This window comes from Dromiciops gliroides, chromosome 2 (assembly GCF_019393635.1).
Source record: "Dromiciops gliroides isolate mDroGli1 chromosome 2, mDroGli1.pri, whole genome shotgun sequence".
Classification (NCBI taxonomy): Eukaryota; Metazoa; Chordata; class Mammalia; order Microbiotheria; family Microbiotheriidae; genus Dromiciops; species Dromiciops gliroides.
In genome coordinates, this window is record NC_057862.1 from 525,539,539 (window position 1) to 525,560,348 (window position 20,810).

Below are 20,810 nucleotides of genomic sequence, written 5' to 3' on the forward strand. Positions count from 1 at the left end.
GAAAAAATAGAAGAAAATGTGAAATTTCTCACTGGAAAAACAATTGATCTACAAAACAGATCCAGGAACAGTAATATAAGAATTATTGAAATACCTAGAAGCCATGATAAAAAAAAATAAAAAGCCTGGACAAAATATTTCAAGAAATTATCAAAGAAAACCTCCCCCATATATGAGGACCAAAGGGCAAAATAGAAATCAAAAGAATCCAGTGATCACCACCTGAAAGAGATCCCAAAATGTAAACTCCCCAGAATATCAGAGCAAATTTTTAAAGCTCACAGATCAAGGAAAAGGTACTGCAAGCAGCCAAAAAGAAACAATTCATATACTGTGGAGCTACAGTCAGAATTACACAGGATTTGGCAGTTTACACATTAAAGAATTGCAGAGCTTGGAATATAATATACTGGAAGGCAAAGGAGTTAGGTTTACAACCAAGAATCACCGATCCAGCAAAATTGAATACATTCTTTCAGGGGAAAAATGGACATTTAATGAAATAGAAGACTATCAAACATTTCTGATTAAAAACATAAAAAGGTAAAAAATAAACAAGAAAGAAAAACTAAGAAATTCAATGAGCTTAAACAGTTTATATTTCTATATGATAAGATAATATTTATAAGCCTTAACAACTTTATTATAAGATCAATTAGAAGGAGTATATGTAACGAGAGGATGTGGCCATAAGGTAATATTGAAGGGATGATAATATTTGTAAGTCTTAAGAACTTTATTATGAGAATAAGTAGAAGTAGTATGTGTATACAGTGGGTGTGGTTATAAGATGAAATTGATGAGACAACAGTCCAAGAAACAAAATAAAGGGGTAAGAAAGAAATTTCATGGAAAAAGGATGGAGGGAATTGAATGGGGAAAATTGTCCCCTTGCCCCATACTCACACAAAAAGGGACATGAAAGAACTATCATAATGGAGGGGAAGATGGGGCTGTGTGCAAAGATTATACCTTATTTTCATCAAAGTTGGCTCAAAGAGAGAATAAAAACCACACTCAGTTATATATAGAACTCTATTCTTACCCTATAAGGAAGTTTAAAAAGGGAAAGGCATAATAGAAGGGGGAGGGGTGACTAATACAAAATGTCATTGAAACTTGGTTACATGGGACTCATGAGTAAAATATATTTCTTGTGGAGCTTAAAATTCTGTCATGTCTAAAAATCTAGTGAGTGGTTGCCTTAAATTAGAATGTATAGCACCAGTCTTTGGGCATTGAGTATTTATTAAAGTTTATTAGGGGCTAGTAAAGAAAATGCATGGAGAAAGAAAGAAAAGAAACCTCACTCCCTGCACCTTAAGCTGCTCCTCTTGCCACCTAAAGTGGAAAGGAAAGAGGCCCTTCTCTTGAGCCAAAGCCCTCTGTGGACCCACCCAGGTGTAGTACCTAAACACAGATCTCCAAGCTAATTGGCTGATAGCATTGATAGACCAGACTTATAGGCGGTAACTTCCGAACAGTTTCTGGATGCTTAGTCACATGTTTTCTTTTCAGGGGGGCATAGCCCTGGTTCTCACAATGACCCTCTCAACAGGGTAGTTTCTCTCTGATTCTCATACACTGAAAAGTTATACATTATGGAAAAAGAATGGGATAGATGAAAGACAGGGTGGATTATCATTAGGTATTCAGAAGGTACTACTGTGGAGAAAATGTGAAATTAGTATGGAAAAAATTATTATAGAACAACACTTTGTACTATAAACCAAGAAAACCATCAGATACATACAAGACTTAGACATAATGACATCATAAGCAAATCAGAGAAGCAAGAAACAAAAACATTACCATTCAGGTCTATGTATAATGCAATAATCCATAATGAAACAAAGGAGAGAGAGTATCAGAGCAATATGGACAATTTTGGACATGTAAAATTGAAAACACTTTGTATAAACAAAACCAATGCAACTAAAATTAGAATGAAAATTGAGAACTGGGCAAAAACATCTTTACAGCAATTTTCTCTGCTAAAGTTTTCATGTTTAAGATCAATCAGAAAATGATTTAAATTTATAAGAATAAAAGCAATCCTCCAATTGATAAATTGTCAAAGTATATAAATAAGTAGTTTTCAAAGTAAGAAATACAAGGCATCAATAATTGTTTGAAAATGCTATACTTCACTAATAATTTGAGAAATTCAAATTAAAGCAAATCTGAGTTTTCACTTCATACCCAAAAATGAATAACAAATGTTGTAGGATGGGAAAGATAGATAAATTAATGCACTGTTTATGGAGCTGTGAATTTTCACTGCTATTCTGAAAAATAAGGGATATATCCTAAAATTATTAAATTCTGCATACCATTTAATCCAGAAATTCCATTAATAGGTTTATACCCCAAAGAAATCACAGAGAGGTATAGGTCACGTATTTAAAAAAAATATTTATATGAGCTTTTTTTTGTGGCTATAAGAACCTAGAAACTAAGGGAGTAGTCATCATTTGAACAATGGTTGAATAAATCAAGGTTTATGAATGTAATGGAATACTATTTTGTTGTAAAAAATTATAAAGGTACTATTTTAGAGAAACTTCTATGAATTTTTGCAGAGAATTGAGCAGAAAAAAAACTATAAAATAAAATTGTAAAGACAACTCTGAAAAATAAGATTTTTCAACATGATAACCAAACATGATTTTAAAAGAACTATGGTAAAAAATACCCATATACTTAGAGAAAGGTGATTGACTCAGCATACAAATTGAGACGTTTTTTGTACATGGCCAATAAGGAAATTAATTTACTCAGCTATGCAAATTTGTCACATTTTTCCTTTTAATATATTTTTCAACTATAGAGAAAAATGGCAGGGAGACAAAATTGAGTTTTGCTAATTAAAAAAAAAAAGCCTTCAAATTAAACTCATGTAAGGAAATGCAAAAACTAGAGGGGTTTAAGTAAGGTGGAGAACATTTAAATGAAAAATCTATGCAGGGAGGATAAAAGTGATTGTCATTGTGATATATTATAGATCACCTATAAATAAAAAGGTTTTAAATGAAAAATTTAGGAAAATTTAGAACATAGATCACAAGTTGAGCACAATGGTAAAACAAGACAAAAAAAATGTTGGTCAATTGTGAACTGGTTCAGGCATTCTGGAGAAAAAAATTGTAACTATGAGCCAAAATCTATTGCAACATACATGCCCTTTGACACAGAAATACTATTAGTTCTATAACACAAATATAGAGTAAAAGAGCCTATATATATATATATATATATATATATATATATATATATATATCTCAATTGGGGAATAGCTAAACAAACTACCATATATGTATGTGATGAAATACTACTGTGTTATATGAAATGATGAAGGGGACAGTGAAAAATGGGAAGACATATTAAATGATGCAGACTGAGGCAAGCAGAGCCAGGAGAATAACTTTTACAATAACAGTAATATTGTAAAGACAAACAACTGCAAATACCTAGGAACTGATCAACAAAATGACCAACCCTAATTCCAAAAGACTCAAGATTAAACATTCTCCCCATCTCCTGATAGAGAAGTAATGGACTTGGAGTATAGCTTGAAGCACACATATAGATATATATGTGTGTATGTATATATACACAATGCATATACACATACATATATGCATATGGACATGACCCATGTAGGGAATTGTTTTGCTTGATTTTACATGCTTATATCAGGGGTTTTGTTTTGTTTTACTTTCTCAATTGTGGTACACAGGTTGAAGGGAGAAAATGTAAATATGAAAATTAAATAAATTTTAATTTAAAAAATGAAGAAATTCACGTGGTAGAGACAGAAATCAAGTTTATATTAAAAATAAATAATTACACATGATATAAGCAAGGATAAGTAAGAGGAATAAACTTTAAACTATGGCATGGTCCTGGAAGAATATTGTCAGTATCTGTCAAACTCTAAATAATCCAAGATTGGCACAAAAATGCAAGGATTCAGAAATAGGTTTGTATTTTTTTAAAACCATATTAGAGTGGGAACAGAAATGAGGATCAAAGAAAAGGTTCCATTACTCAAATTGCATCTGTTGATGATAATAGACAATGGAGAAAAGGCAGAGCTGCTTTTTCCTCTGTTTTCTCTGACAAAGAGAATCATCTGTAGAATGTAAAGGACAGAAGAAAAATTACTAAAAGGAAGTTGATACCCCAAATAAGAAGTGAAACAGTATTACAGCATGTAATTCCCCTTGAGGAATTCCACTCATAAGGTATAAATTAACAATATTCTTGGCCATTGAATACCTGGTAGATAGGGTTGCTCAGCCATTGTCATTGATATTCGAAAGACTGGAGAATGGGAGAGCTACTGAAGGATTGGAGATACACAAATATCTTGATTTTCAAAATAGGGAAAAATGAATAGGGTCTGCAAATTATGGGCTAGTGTATTTGACTGGAAAAAAAAAACAACAAAACTGTGATGCCCTTCCTCCAATGCCTACCCAGCTTTTTATAAATGCTAGCCTTTCCCTGTGACCTTCTCTGATCCTCCCTAAACTAAATGTGGCCCCTCCTTCTCTGAATTTTTCACATTCTCTTTGATTTCTTCCCTCTACCTAACTGTATTTAACTGATATCAGCCTTCTTTGTGCATATTTCTTTTCCTTTCCTAGATTTTAAGTTTTTCAGTGGCAGGAATGAAGTATTTTCATTTTTAAGTATATATTAATTTCATTAAATATTTCCCAATTACATTTTATATCTAGTTTTCGAAATTTTGATTTTCAAATTCTGTCCTCTCCTGCCCCTCTCTCCCTTAAGAAGGCAAGTAATTTGATATAAATTATACACATGAAGTCATGCAAAACCTATTTCTATATTATCCATGTTGCAAAAAAAGAAAAAAATCCAAGAAAAAAGAAAGTTTAAAAAAGCATACTTAATCTGCATTTAGATTCCACTTATCTCTCTGGAGATAGATAGCTTTTTTCATCATCGATCTTTTGGAATTGTCCTGGATCATTGTTTTAATCAGAGTAGCTAAGTCTTTCATAGTTGATATTCCTTGTATTTTTGCTGTTACTATGTACATGTATTCTCCTGGTTTTGCTCACTTCATTTTTAATGAATTCATATAAGTCTTCCCAGACTTTTTTTTCTGAAACCAAGGGATGCAATCATTTCATTTTTGTATCATAAGCACCAGACACAATTCACTGAATACAAAGCATTGAAAATGCCTAGCTTCAGTGTATGTTTTGTATCAGAGATCTGCCATGCTATTTTAAATATTAGAGTGGCCCTAGGTCTCCCAGTCTTTCCTATTGGAGAAACTAATGTCTTGGTTAGGGGTCTTGGCAAGAGATACTGCTTTCCTTGTCTCACAATTCTATTACCATGACTAACAGATTACATTACTATAGAAGTCCTTTGTATTTTAGTATGTATGACTTTTGCTGTTATGTGCCCTATGCAGTTCAACAACTTTCTGGAGTATTTCATTCATATTTATACTAACCTTCAAATCACTCTGTTTCCTTCATGAATCCCTTTTCCTCTTCCATCCCGTTAAATATAAAAATCAAGTCTCTATCTTTAGCTCTTTTCTCTTCTCTAGCTATATTCCTTCAATGATCACAATTAACCCAGAAGTTTCACAAATCTATAGTTTCCTCCTAAGTCCCTCTCAAGAACTCTAGTTCTATACTTATGATTTGATAAAGGATATATCCACCAGGATTTCCTTCCCAATGATATATCAGAGTTATACCCCTAAATGAATTAGTTATCTCCTCAAAATTTCCTTCTTTTCCCATTACCCCATACAAAGAAAGACAAAAGACAGTCTTTGCCTTGATGGAGCTCAAAGTCTAATCCAGGAAGACAACAAAAAGGGAGAGAGAGAGAGAGAGAGAGAGAGAGAGAGAGAGAGAGAGAGAGAGAGAGAGAGAGAGATCTGAAAAGGGGGTCAGGAAGAAGATACCTAATGAGGAGGCATGATAAAAGTCCAGAGAAAATGTCCAGGAAGATGATGAGATGGCTGCTCTGAGTGCCCTTCTTAAATGGTGGATCTGGGAGGTATTTTCCATTTTACAGTCTCTATCCTCTTCCATTAGAGGGACGGAGGGGCCCCAGGGACAGAATGTCCATTTCAGAGTTTATGGGATCTTACAGGATGATGAAATTTGGGAGGTTATGATTAAAGTACAGAAGAGTTCAGCTGGGTGGGAAAAAATAAATTCTTACCTGATCAACTCATTCAATGGCAATCTCTTCTACCTTTAAATTCTTGAAAGATATAATTTAAATTAAAAAATACATATAGCATAAGGTCACAGATCTAGAACTTGAAGATAGTTCAGAATCCATCTACTTCAATTTCTTTATTTTATAGATGAGGAAACTGAGGGACAGAAAGATTAAATTATTTACCAAAGTTCCACAGAGAAGGGACTACATTTAAACTCAGGTCCCTTGCCTCCATGCTCAGCCTTCCACACCTCAACATGCATCCTTATTGTTTTTTTTTTAATTCATATGCCTTTTAATTGACCTGGAGGATAAGCTCCCTGAAGAAAGGAACCTTAGCATTTTCTCTTTCAATGTTACTATAACTCCTTTTGCACACAGAAGGTAGTGCTCAATGGATTTTGTTGAATAAGAAATCAGTGAAATAAACAGACTGATTTATAAATAAGTTCTAAATAAACAGTGATGCAGTATCTTGCTATTCAGATAAAAGGCTCAGTTGGGATTGAGGAGGAAGTAAGAATTCTCCCAAATTTTTCCCAAATAAAGAAATTGGGATGGTGAGGAAAGCTGTTAAACTTCTAAGCCAAAGAATAAATGAGGTGTATGCCAGAGGTCAAAGGGAAGAGAATAATCATTTGAAGTAACAGTGGTCAGGAAAATCTTGGAAGAAGTTGATTCTTTCATATGAGAGTCAGGAAATTTAAGCTCTGGTGTCACCAGACTGAAGCTTTGGACAAGACTTCTACAGAACACATTGACCTCTCTGCCCCACTGGAGGATACATACAGGCAATGGATGAATTTAAGAGGAAGCAGAATTCCTGGCCTATAATTGCTCTTGTTGTTGATTTTCTCTTTTTTGGTGGGGAGGTGTTTATTTTTGTTTATATTTAATCTGACTTATTGCCCTCTTCAGTGATAATGTGCAAGTGTAGAAATATGAGGAATTAGAGTCCTATTATTACTGGTTGACTTTCCAGTAGTAACTTTATCTTTTCTTATGTTGTGTATATACTTGGGAAAATTTTCTTTGCCAGACATTTCTTTTGCCAGACATTTTGGGCCTAAAGAATCTGCAAGGGTTTGGGTGGTAATCAATCTGTGACACAAGGTCTGTGATCTTCATGCAAAACCAAATATGTAGCTATCATTCTCTGTCCCCATCTCTGAATTCCCTTTCCTACAACTCATTTCTTTCCATTTCAACCCCTACCAAAAATCTACCATTTTCTTAGACTGCTAGAAACTACAATCCATTATTATATTTTATACCTTTTTTCTCAAGGGAAAAGAAAATATTAAAATTACATATAGGTAAAAATACATATAGGGAGTCTGTAATGTGGCTAAAATTTTAGCTATACTGTCTAAAATTCTAATGAGTGGTCGGAAATAAATTAGAAGCTTTAGCAAGAGTTTAGACTTTTAAGCATTTATTAAGGAGCATAAGAATTGGGTGAAGAGAGAGAAAAAGGCCTAGATGCCTACATCTATCTGTCTCAGGGAGCCAACATTTCCAGCTCCACTTCCCACAAGGTCCTGATGAAAGAGAGAGAGAATATCACCCCTTCTTCATCCCACAAGCCTCCTCTCTAAACCGGAAACATCAAATGTCACTTCCTGACACCAAGGAACTTTCCTTCCAAGCCACATAGCTTGCCCTCAGATGCTTTCACCTCATGGCAGAGCTTTCCTACAGTATCTCTCCAGCAGGGGGCATCACTCCAATTGTCACAGGAGCTATATGTATTGCCAGGCCCTGTTAATATATAAAGTAGAGAGTTGCCCTTAGAGAAGGGCAGGAACTAATTCAAAATTTACATCCCCAGTTCTTAGCATTATGCCTGGCACATTCTTTCTTTTCATTCATTCATTTAAAAAATTGAGCTAAAGTAAGGTATATATGTTGTTTTTATTAATTTCATTAATTTCATTCATATTTGACTCTTAGTGACTCCATGTAAGGTTTTCTTAGCAAAGATATTGAAGTTTTTGCCAGTTTCTTCTCTCGCTCATTTTACTTATGAGAAAACTGAGGCAAGGAAGGGTAGGTGATTTGCCTAGAGTCACATAACTATAACTAGGTGTCTGAGGCTGCATTTCAACTCAGGTCTTCCGTACTCCACTGTACTAACTAGCTTCACCTAAGGTGAACAGAGATGGGCATATAAAATAAAACTAGCCAGTCTTAAGTTGAGTGGCATCTAAACTACTTAAACTAATGCTTCACTAAATCCTACTGACTTAGCAAGTTCAAAATTTATTCTAGGCTCAAAGAGTACTCTATGGCATTTAGCACCCTCCTGGCTTCAAAGAAGTTCAACATCTCTTCAGAACACAATAATCTGATCTCCAAATTCAACTACATATGGATTTATTTTTTCCTATATAGATGAATTTCCAGGTTGAGAATGACAGAAGGTGGGGCAGTGTGTATATGGAGGTTAGATGGCATTAATGATTCTAGGGCCCTGGCTTTAAAATGAAAAGTTACAACATGCCAAAAATTGTGCTATATGATGTGGGGGATCAAAATGAGATGCAGAAGTGAAAGTCTTTATGCTCATGGATCTCATAGTCTATTAGGGGAAATAATACCTGTGAATAATTGATATGATGCTAGGCAATAACATTCCTGTAAAAGGTCTAATTTTGTTGTAATCATACCTTGGTAATTCACTAAAAATACCTTTCAGGTATGATTTTCATCACACTTATTGATTTTTTACTATTTCTTTATTTCTATAAATCAGACACTCCCTTAAGCTACAGATTTGTTCATTTGTTTTGGTTTTGGTTGTAATGCTAATATTGCCATTTTGATTCTTAAATTTCATCACATATGAGAAAGTCAAAATACTGTTAATCACAGATTATTATGGCAATGTCAAAATAGGGGCTCCTAAAATGTTTTGAAAAATAGCATCTTTAGGGGGCAGCTGGGTGGCACAGTGGATAAAGCACTGGCCCTGGATTCAGGAGGACCTGAGTTCAAATCTGGTCTTAGCCACTTGACACTTAATAGCTGTGTGAGCTTGGACAAGTCACTTAACCCTCATTGCTCTGCAAAAAAAAAAAAAAGAAACAAAGAAAGAAAGAATTAGGAAAGAAAGAAAGAAAGAAAAATAGCATCTTTAAAACCAGTGTATTAGTACCTCAAAATGATGACACCAAGGAAGAATGCTCAATTAAGTGAACTGTATTATTTAAATAATCATATAACATTATAATTGTAAGGAATTAATTGTGATTTGGGGTTTCTATGACACTATCTTTGGCTAAAATAAGAAACCCCAGCATGCACCCAAGCACGCTGACCTCATACTGGACACCCATATGCCTACATGGGCCTGGCCAAATTATAATGGGGGCATCCAGGTGGCTTTAGCATCCAGAAGCTAGCCAGCTTGCAGCTGTAGAGCCTCCTGTTAGTTTAGTCAATCAAAGTTGCCATCCAATTAGCCTGGGGCTGGGTCTGTGGACAGCCCTGTTTTCCATTTTCGCCAAGGTTTTTGAGAGGTAAACAGGGAGGAGAGAGCATACTCCACATGGGAGAGAGGGAGAGAGATGCTGGTATGATGGTGAATTTGTCTATCCCCTTTTTCATTGTCCCTAGCTCTGTTAACTTCACCTGTGTTGTAGAATTGTTCCCATTAATAAAATCTGTTTTGTTTATTGAAAAGACGCTGTGAATCTCCTTTCTTACCCCAGTATCATGGTGAACTGACCAATTAACGCTCCCCATACTAAATTTGGCCCTGACATAGTGATACTGAAAAACTTTGAGATCTGAGTATTTCTGGTTGAGTAAACTAGAATTTTGGTTATCACCAAATAGCATACCATTTGTGGATAACTTTGGTACAAATAGAATTAGTCAATGAAATATTTTCTACTTGAACATTTGTGTTTCAAAATAATTTCTTTTTTGATTTTTCTAATCACTTTTATTTTTATTTTTGTTTTTTTTTTGGTGATCTGTCTTTTCATTGTTAGGAAGTTTACTGGAAAAAATGTAATCATATGAGCATTATAGAACTGGTTTCTCCTTGATGGCGGGACACCAAAGACTTGAAGCAGGGACTCCTTCATCAACATTTCCAATGGTTAGTCATTCATTCTCCATTTGAAGACCTTGGGTATCTGAAAAAACACTCACACATAAAGCAGTTCATTGTTCTTTTGGAGTCTTCTAATTCTTAGAAAGTTTCTCTTCATTTTGAAATAAAGTGTTTCTCCCTATATCTTCTAATTCTTGATACCATTCCTATCCTCTGGGATAAGACTAAATAAAGTTACTACCTCTAATTCTACTGAGCTTAGCAAAATTGAAAGAAATCAGCATTTATGTCCTTAGAAGAATTATAAAGTTTAAGGAGGCTGAAATTGATTAATTGGTACATTTTAGAGGCTCAGGAAATAGGAACATAGGGTCACATGTTTAACACTAGAATAGCACTTCGAGATTATTCATTCCAGTCCTTTCCTTTTATAGCTGAGGAAAATGAGGGCCAAAAAAGAAAGATGATTTGCCCAAGGGAATAGCCAATATCTGAATTTGAAATCTCTGACTATGTGCAATTATTATTTCCACGGCTCTATAATGGACTTGTGAGGGATATGAGATCACTCAGTTTTTGTTTTTTTTCTTTAATGCAGACCTCATTCTTTGAATGAATCAATGACCTAGGTGAACTTAGAAAATTTAAAAAGCAGTTTTAATATATATTAGCTTTGTTATCTTGAGTAAGTCAATTGCCTTGCCTCAATTTCCTTATCTATAAATAGTGATAGTAATACTTTTATTTACTTCCCAGGACTGTTGTGTGGAAACACACTGGTAAATCTGGAAATGTTTTAGAAAAAAAAAAAAGGAAATGTCTCTGTATATATTTTTACCCCATTCAGTCATATTTCACATTATAACAGCACTGACTTTCCATTTTGACACTTCACTATTAGAAGCAGGACTTCATCATTATTTGAGTCATTTGCATTTTAGCATTGGTATTCTGCTACTCATACAGTGGTGCTCTCTTGGTCCATCTTGTATTTGAAAGATTGGTCTTAGATTCTGAGTTTTTAACATTCAGCATTTCAAATCCTGTCAGCTGGTAAAATGAGGATAATACTGTGCACACTATCTGCATCACAGGATTGTTGGGAGTATCACATGATTTAAAGAATATGAAAGTGCTTTGTAACTATAAAGCACTGTAAAAATGTGAGCAATCTATCATTCAATGGTGTATTGCTCCAGTGCTTCAATGATCTCATCACTGTGGGTTTTCCCTCTATCTACATGAATATCAATCTGTCTGTGCCATCTCATTCTGATTGATTCTTATACACCCAATTTGTGAGTAGGGAAACTATTTATTGGGTTGGAATTCTTCCTTTAGGTTCCGGGACATTCCATGGACATTGATTCACTAGACTACCCATTTACTACTCCCTTGCTCATGCTATGTACATTGCTGACTCTGTGTCCTTACATAGGATCATTAGGATATAAATTTGGAGTTGGAGGGGACCTTAGATACTATAATGCCAACCTCCCTCATTTTATAGGTAAGATATACAGAAACTAAGTCAGGGTTTGAAACAGGGTTCATGCTTAGGTCTTCCTGATTTTAAGCCTCACATTCTATATACCACTATACCTAGCTGCTCTAACCAGTTTTTGGACACAAGTATGATAGCCTACCAAAACTCAAGATGCTGCTCTCCATTGCCATTTAGATCACAGGCAATATTTGTTATTTTAGCCAAAGCCCACCTCAACCAAAAAAGAGAACCCATTATTTACTCATAGGCTTTCAAGTTCATTTGGTGTAACTTCTTACCTCATGTAGAAATCTGGCTTCTAAATGAAAGTTTTTAGTAACAGGGCGTTTACTATTTTATGAGATAGCTCACTTGATTGTTGTATAGCACTAGTTTTTGTCTGCTGTCCTTCCCCTTAAAGTTGCATTAAAATTATTTATTGATATTTTTTGACACAACACATACTCCCCAACAACACATCCATCCCTCTACAAAATATTTTCCTCCAGAGACAATTGACCAACCTTTACTTGTATCTATTTTTTTGGTTTGATTTTTGCAGGGCAATGAGGGTTAAGTGACTTGTCCAGGGTCACACAGCTAGTAAGTGTCAAGTGTCTAAGGCCAGATTTGAACTCATGTCTTCCTGAATCCAGGGTTGGTACTTTATTCATTGTGCCACCTAGTTGCCCCCTACTTGTATGTATTTTACAAAAATGTATATGAAATCATGATATCTCCTCCAATAGAACTTAAGGTTCTTGAGGACAGGGACTCTTTTGTCTCTGTATTCTCAAAGTCTGGAAACAGTACTTGATGCAGAGTAATTAGTTATTAAATGCTTGTTAATCATTTGGTTAACAATAGCATATTTGTAACAAATAGAACATACAACTTTTCAATTCTGAAGTTTACCGATCATTATCAGAAAAGGAGGATCCTTTCTTTTACTTTGACAGTGTGGTACCAATATTTTCTTGTATATCTGACCTGAGTCTTTTTACCTCCTAGGATTAACTTGATTTATATTGTTGTGGTCATTGTGCCACAGTCTGCTGATTGTTGGTCCATTGGATACTTACTTGGCTGTAATCACCAACATCTCCAGTTTGGTACTTAGCTGACTTCCTGGCTTTGGACATTGTTATACACTTTTAGAAAGAACCATATCTGTTAGGGCCATATAGCATCTCAGTTCTAGGTTCTACTATCACTTGAACAGGATCCCAGTTCCAGGAGATGAGTGGGCAGCTCTTGACTTTTCTAGTCTACTTCTCTTGAATATACTTTGCCAATGGATACTGTTCCACTCGATGCTGCCATATGCTTCTTCTTTGGTCATTTTATCATGTGGTTATTGCCCAAGGTATGTGAGAAGAAAGAGAATTCCCTTCCTTCCCCTTCTTGTTGCACTGTCCAAGAAGCATAAGAAAAATGAGAGAAGATTCCTCTCAGATCTCGTAAAGTAAGACCAGCTTGATGTTTTTATTTTAATCTAGACCACTAAGCTAGATATGATCACACAATAGCCAATGTCAGTGATAGGTATAAAAGGGTCACTCAAAATCTGAAAAGGTAACATTCTAAAATCTCATTTTTTTCTGTTACCTTTCTCTTATAACCTGCAATTTCCTTTTGTAAACTAGGGGAGTGACCAATGTCTCAAAACTTATTTGAATAACAGTATTTGTTGCACAGGCAAAAATATATCAATTAAAGAATTGTATAGATCAATATTGGGTGGAACATTGAAACTCTTCATAAATGAGGCAAGAGAAGAATGGCCTGACATCATTATAAGTGAGGAAAATGGCTAGTCCTTTCAATTGCAAATCCTCTTCAAGGGAAATTAAGATTAATTTATAAAGGTGGTAAAGTGAACAGTGTGTACAGGATGCTTAGCAGATGAACATCAAATGGCAACCACAAACCAAGGCATGGGGAAATCGATAAGACCAAACCCACAAATATATTTGTGGTAGACATTCCAAAGGCCAAAGTTACTAAGCAGAAAAACTTCATAATCCAGGTCTAGACAGGAACTTGGACTTGGACACCAAATGTGGGTTTTAATTTCCACAGAATTAATTTTCTCCATTAGAGGCAGTAGTTTGGATTTATCCCCATGCCTCAAGGACTCTGTAATGGTTGGTCTCTTTAGTTGGGAATTATCCCCACCATTATTCTAGTGAGTATATGTCTAGAAATGGTAAATATGATGTAGTCTGGAATCCCTAAAACATTTAGGGCAGAAACTTAGTCTTCCAGCCATGCACTAACTCTTTTCTCTGACCCTCACCCTAATGGAAATGTAATTTGATTTCTCATGTTAACACACCTATATTATTTGTATAAAATAATTTGGGTTTGGATTACAAATAAGGAAATTTAGACTGACTATTCACCACCAGACTAACCAAATTCATGCCACAGTTCACTGAACTACTTTGGTAAATACAATACTTGGGGGGTGGGGAGAATATATATATATATATGTTCAGTCTTCACATGACCAGAAAGTACTATTTAAAAAGTGAGACTTCATCTATCTTTAGTTAGAGCAAAACTACTGGTGCAATCACTGATCACAAAATGTTGTGGCCTCTTTAAAAATCTGGTTGAAAAATTTAATTCTGATGAATAAATGTCATATAAGTTTCCCCAGCCTGGCCCTGCCCTCACTTTGGGACAGATTAATAAAGGTGAAAAGTGGGTCACATAAGAGGAGCATTGATTCCTCCAAAAGCCATTGAAATAGTCTGACCACCAGGGAAATCACTGAGACAAGATCTGACCATGCTATATGGCTCATAAGGGATGGACTACTGAATAAAGTTCAGGGGCATTGTCAAGCCCCTTTCTTTTCCAGTTTTCAGCAAACCCCCTCTCTACCTGTGATATCATAGCTAGATTAATTTCAATAACCAAACTGCAGTTGGAGTGATAGGGAAGAGCTTTCATTTCTAAACCATGAACTTCTGAGACATAACCAACTCAGACATAAATCTGATACTATTCCATGGGGTGTTAATTGGCTAAAACATTCATTTACCATATAGTAGGGCTTCTTAAACTTTTTCCATTCATGACCCATTTTTGCCCAAGAAATCTTTATGTGACCCCAGGTATATAAAATAGTTATGCATAATATTTTACTGTTAGCAAATTTTTCCCTATCTCCACATTCAGTTACATGATCCCATATGGGGTCTTGACCCTCAGTTTAAGAAGGTAGACCATAGAGTAGATCATCTGGGGTCAAGACATTGAATCCTTTGCATTGATGATACAGAGATCAAATGTGATAATATTTGTGAAGCACTTTGCTCACTGGCTGGAATATAGTAGGCACTTAATAAATGCTTGTTCCCTCCTCCTTCCCATTGTCAGTAATAACACCAAGGATAAAAGGTGAGTGATAGACATAAGACAATATTATGTTAATTATATAAATAATCATTCATGTCAAGGCAGCAGTAAGAGACAGGAGAATCATACTAAATGAGTCTTGTCTGATTGTCTCCAGGGAGAAGTTATTTTTCAATATCACATTTATCTGGCAAAAAAGAGAGCCTTGATTTCAAAATTCCAGTATTCTGAGAGTGGTAATATCAATCTCTATATAGTGTCCAATCCAAAAGGTACCAGTGAGAAGAATTGAAGCCATATTCTTCCCCAGATCCTATTCCCCCCAACCCCAACTCATTCTTAAGGACGTATTCATCATAATTTCTTTACATTTCTTTGTATCCTTAGCCTTCAGCACAGTGAATGGTATATAATATAACCTTAATAAATGTTTCTTTGACTGACTGACTATCTGGTGGTGTCACTTTATATTTATGGTTTTTATCTTCAAAGTACCTGATATACAAATCAAATATTTATCAATTATGACTTCTTTTGTGGTCCTTTTTAGGGCCTATAATAATAATGATTATGAATATTAACATCTTACATTCATTTACTGAAATGCCCCCCATATGCACATTTTATCAATAGAGCTAACACGACTGCTATTTTGCTTGTATGTTTTATTTATGTCCACAAAGGTTTGATGCCATTGCAGTTTCTCATTTTTTGCCTCTTGTATTATTCATGATTTATACAATATTGTGGTATGTGTATATATGACAACTTCATTTTATTATCCTCCTATAATTTCCAGGGCTCAGTAAAAATGAAGCGTGGGTTTGGGGGCTTTATATATTTATTTATTTAGTTAGTTGCTTGAAATCTCTTCCTAAATTGTCTCCTTTCCCCCTACAGAAGTCACTTTAAATTTGGGCCTGCAGGTTGGTAGTTTCTATTTACCCTCCTTGTGCCTGAAATAGCATTTTTAAGGAAGAGCAGCTGCACTAATTGTTGAAGTATTCAAAGTCATTTTGTAAACCACCACGCAATCGGGAAATAATGATCATAACCCAGCAAGGAGCCAGGGGAAGAGTCTAACTCCAATTCACAGAAACTTGATGGCCCTGGAATCAGAAATGCATTCACACTTCATGCATTTATTTATGACATCTAACGAGGATCTGCATCATTTGTGACACTTATATCAGTTACTAGGACCCAAAGAATTTTATTCATTTATCAGATGGTTTGTCAACACAATGCCTAGACATGCTATGAGATATCTTCTTTTTAAAATGCATTCATTTCCAGAGTAGATTTTTTTGAGAGTTAGTGCAGTATGGCGGATGGACAACTGGACTTTGAGCAATGAAGTCCTGGGTTCAAATCCTTCCCTTGACATAATGTTACCATAGGAAAACCATTTCAGCTTTCTGAGCCTTAATTTCTACAACTGTAAATTGGGGATAATAATACCTGTAGTATCTACCTTACAGGGGTGTTACAATACCTAAAAAGGATAACGTCTTCAAAATATTTTTCAAATCAGAAAGTACCATATGCATAACATCTACCAGTATGTAGTAAGTTGAACAACTGTGGATTCAAAGGAAAAGTTTATTTGTAATGGTGGTGGTAAATTTGATAAAAATATCTTCTGAATTAAAAAGTTCCATGATTGAGCTGAAGAGGTACTTAATTATTGCTATCACATATAGTGGCTTGAATTAGGCCCACCTCTCCCAGGTGCAAGCCATTTCTGAAGTCATCTAAAGGAGGGTTCATGTCCACATGGAAAAGAACATATCCAAATAGCCTGTATTTGCCTGAGATTATTACATTCCTTTTATTTTTGTTGTTGAATTTTTTTACATCCCCATTACAGACAAATAATTGTCCTTTGTAAGGTCACATATTAAAGCATGTGTAGTGAAAATCACTGGGGACCCTTCAGGAAGTAGAATGAGCAACAAGTTTTATTCTATGTGGTTGGACTCTTTTTCAGCATGCTTCATATTCAGCCCTGCAAGTATAATGACCTTTATATATGGTATTTAGAAGAGGAAGACATAGAATACCTGACAATATGCAATTATTTATTAAGGGCCTACTAAGTGCCAGGCACTGTTCTTATTGATGGGGATAAAAAGATAAGAATGAAAGTCCTTTCTCTAAAGGAACTTACATTATATTGGTGGATACAAAATGACATAGAAATGTAGATGTCATATACTGTCATGGCTTCCTGCTTTTTAGTGGCATCCAATTTTGGGTAACAAACAGATTGAAGGACAGAGTGGAATTGCCTGCATAGGACTACAAAAATCTCAATTTAATAAAAGTCAACTTTGTACCATGCTTCCAAGTAGACCTACTAAAAGAGGCAATCAGCAGTGCTTTCAAGTGTTCACTTTTTGTTACTCAGACTTCTGGCATGCTGTTGCAATGTATCAGTAAGAGCTGAAGAGAAGATGTCTGACTTTGTGGATCAGCCAAGATAAGTATTAAAGCAATGACTCATTCTTCTTCTTCTTCTTCTTTTTTTTTTAGTGAGGCAATTGGGGTTAAGTGACTTGCCCAGGGTCACACAGCTAGTAAGTATTAAGTGTCTGAAGTCAGATTTGAACTCAGGTACTCCTGAATCCAGGGCCAGTGCTCTATCCACTGCGCCATCTAGATGCCCAGCAATGACTCATTCTTAAATTTCTATGTCCTGGCTATGACACCCTGGGAGAAAGACTGTGAATGTCTGAATAGAAGGTCACAGGAGGGGGTGGAAGCAAGAATTTCCTAGGATCAATCTATTGAAGTATTATGCAATCAGCCAATAAGCAACACAGAGGCATCCAGAATGAGTGAGCTAGAATGTGTTTAGATTGTTTTCTACACACACACACACACACACACACACACACACACACACACACACACACACACACACACACACACACATACACACACACACACACACACACACACACACCACTCATGACTCTGGGACAAAGGATATTAGAGAAGATACCTCTAGAAGTATACTTCAGCTATATATGCCTTTGGAAAAGTGAAGGAAAAAAATGAAGATACTTAAGGGGAATTGAAATTTCAATTTTATCAGGTTTCTCCATGATTTATCACTTCAGACTTTGCTGTTATGCTATACTCATCAATAGTTAATAATAAATAATAGCTTGCATTTAGATAGTATTTTAAGATTTAATTTTTTAAATTCCTACCTTCTGCAAGAAGTCTTTCCCATTCCTCTTTAATGCCAATACCTTTCATCTCTAAATTATTTCCAGTTTCTCCTCTATGTATTTTATTCACACACAATTGTTTGCATGCTGTCTTTTTGATTAGACCATGAGATTCTGGACAACAGGAACTACGTTTGTTTATTTTGCCTTTCTTTTGTAATGATTGGAATGATGCCACCTACTGGAGACTTGCTGTGGAAATGCTCCGCCATAAGGAAAATGCCTCAGAGGGCAAGGCCATGTGGCTTTTCCTTGGCGTCAGGAAGTGATGTTTGCTCATGGGTGCTGTCTTTCAAGGCTACCAGCCAATCAACTTGAGGAGCCTCCTATTTTCTGGAAGGAGACAGGAAGGAGGAAAGAGGTCCTGCGCGGAGAGCTCTTGCTCTTTTGGGGTCCTGACTTGATGGTGGTGGTGGTGGCAGAAGACTACACAGGAAATTTGAGGAAAGATAGGAATGCCAGGCTGTTGGAATTCTGTTCTGAATCTTTTTATTTCTATTTTTCAATAAACCTTTAAAAACCTAAACTAGTTTTATCAGTGATTTTAGTCAGTTTCCCCCAAAACTGGGGAAACAGATTAGAATCCACATTTAGAATCTTAAATTACACACTTTGTATCTTGAATTCATGGAAATTAGTAGGGACTTAATTATTACTTGCTGCTAGACTGATTCTAAACAAGTTGAAAGAGTTAAATGATTGCTCAGGGTCCCACAATAAGCATCTAAAGCCCTATTTGAACTCAGGTCATTCAAATTCTATGTCCAGCACTCTGTTATACTTTGCTTACACACCTGACTATATAACTTCATTGTTCTATAGTAAATTGATTAATTCCATATGGCAAATCAGCAAATTCTTTGGAAATATACTGAGGAGTGAGAATATTGTGGATCCAAGTGGTTTGGGAGAAATCAGCCAAGAGACTTGTGTGTTATTTTGGAGATAGGGATTGCCCTCTATCTTCTGCTTTGGCTATCTTCTGCAAATGTTGATAAGTTTTCACACTCTTTAATGTAAATATTATTCTTGCTATGATGTTCTTTGACCCATCTAATATTTAGCTTTGAGTTTAGTTCCCAATTAATTTTAATATTTTTTCCAAGGTCCTTCACTGAATGTGATTTTTATTATATTTTGTCCAAAGAGGAATTTAATATTTCTGCTTTGCTGCATTTCTTTGTGAGTTTTTATTCTCTAATACATAGTCAGTTTTTGTGAAAGTTCCATGCACAGATGAACATTAAGCATACTCCTATATATTATATTTTAGTATTCTCCAGAGTGCTTATAGACCTCCTAACTTTTTCAGAAGTTCATTGATTTTAAAAGTGCTTAACTTCTTTTTTTTATTTGTTTGTTTATTTGGTCATACTTAATCTATTTCCAAGAGGGAACCATATTGAGGTACCATAGTAGTATAGTGGTTTTTTTTCTTTTGAATCTGACTATTTCTACTTGTAACTCAGTTAATTTTTCCTCTAAGAATTTAAATACTGTGTCATTTGATGCATATATTTTAATATTGCCTTTCATTATCCGTGGTATTTTTTTAAGCAAAATGTAGTTTCCCTGACTCTTTTAATTAGGTCTAATTTTGCTTTTGCTTTGTTTGTGATCATGAGCATGAACATCATAAATTCTGCTCCAGCCCCTTATTTTCTGTTTCAAGCATGTTTCTTATAAACAACACATTCCACCATATATTTTACTATCTTCTTACATTTTATGAGAGTTTATCTCAGCCACATCCACATTTTAAATTGTTAATAGTGTATCTCACTCAGTCCTATTCTTTTATAATTTTCCTTATCTTTTTTTTACTACCTTCTCTTTAAAAGTTTATTTTGCTTTTGATTAATATGTTCCTTAATCTCTTCTTCCTGTTATCTCCCCCTGTTCATTTAGTCTCTTTTTACGTATATCCCTGTTGAGTAATATGTATTCTTATATAGAACAGTGGGTATATGTATATTCTTCCCTCTTTTATCCAGTTAAAATGAGAATGAGTTTTGCATGTTGCCTGGTCCCCCTATGGCCACCTCCATGGAAAATTCCTCCTTTCATACTCTAGTTATGTGAAACAATTTCTCTAATTCTTCATCTTTTAAGATTAATTTTTTTAACTTTATTTTTAACTCTAACTCTTTTAGGAATTCTTGTTATATATGTCTCTAATCTACATTTTCCCTTGAGACTTTCTTCTGAGATATTTTTCTAAACATTCGTTTCTTTTGGGTTCATATCTTGAGCTGCCCTGTAGCCATAAGAGCTCTTTATAATGAGATTCTTCTTTTTTGTTTGTCCATTCTTCCAGCCTACTTCTTGATTTTGGACTTTATGTTAGTGCTGGCTTCTGTACACTTTTGCAGGGAGGGTGATATTTGGCTTGAGTTTCTGTCTTTCTACTGGTTTCTCATCTCAG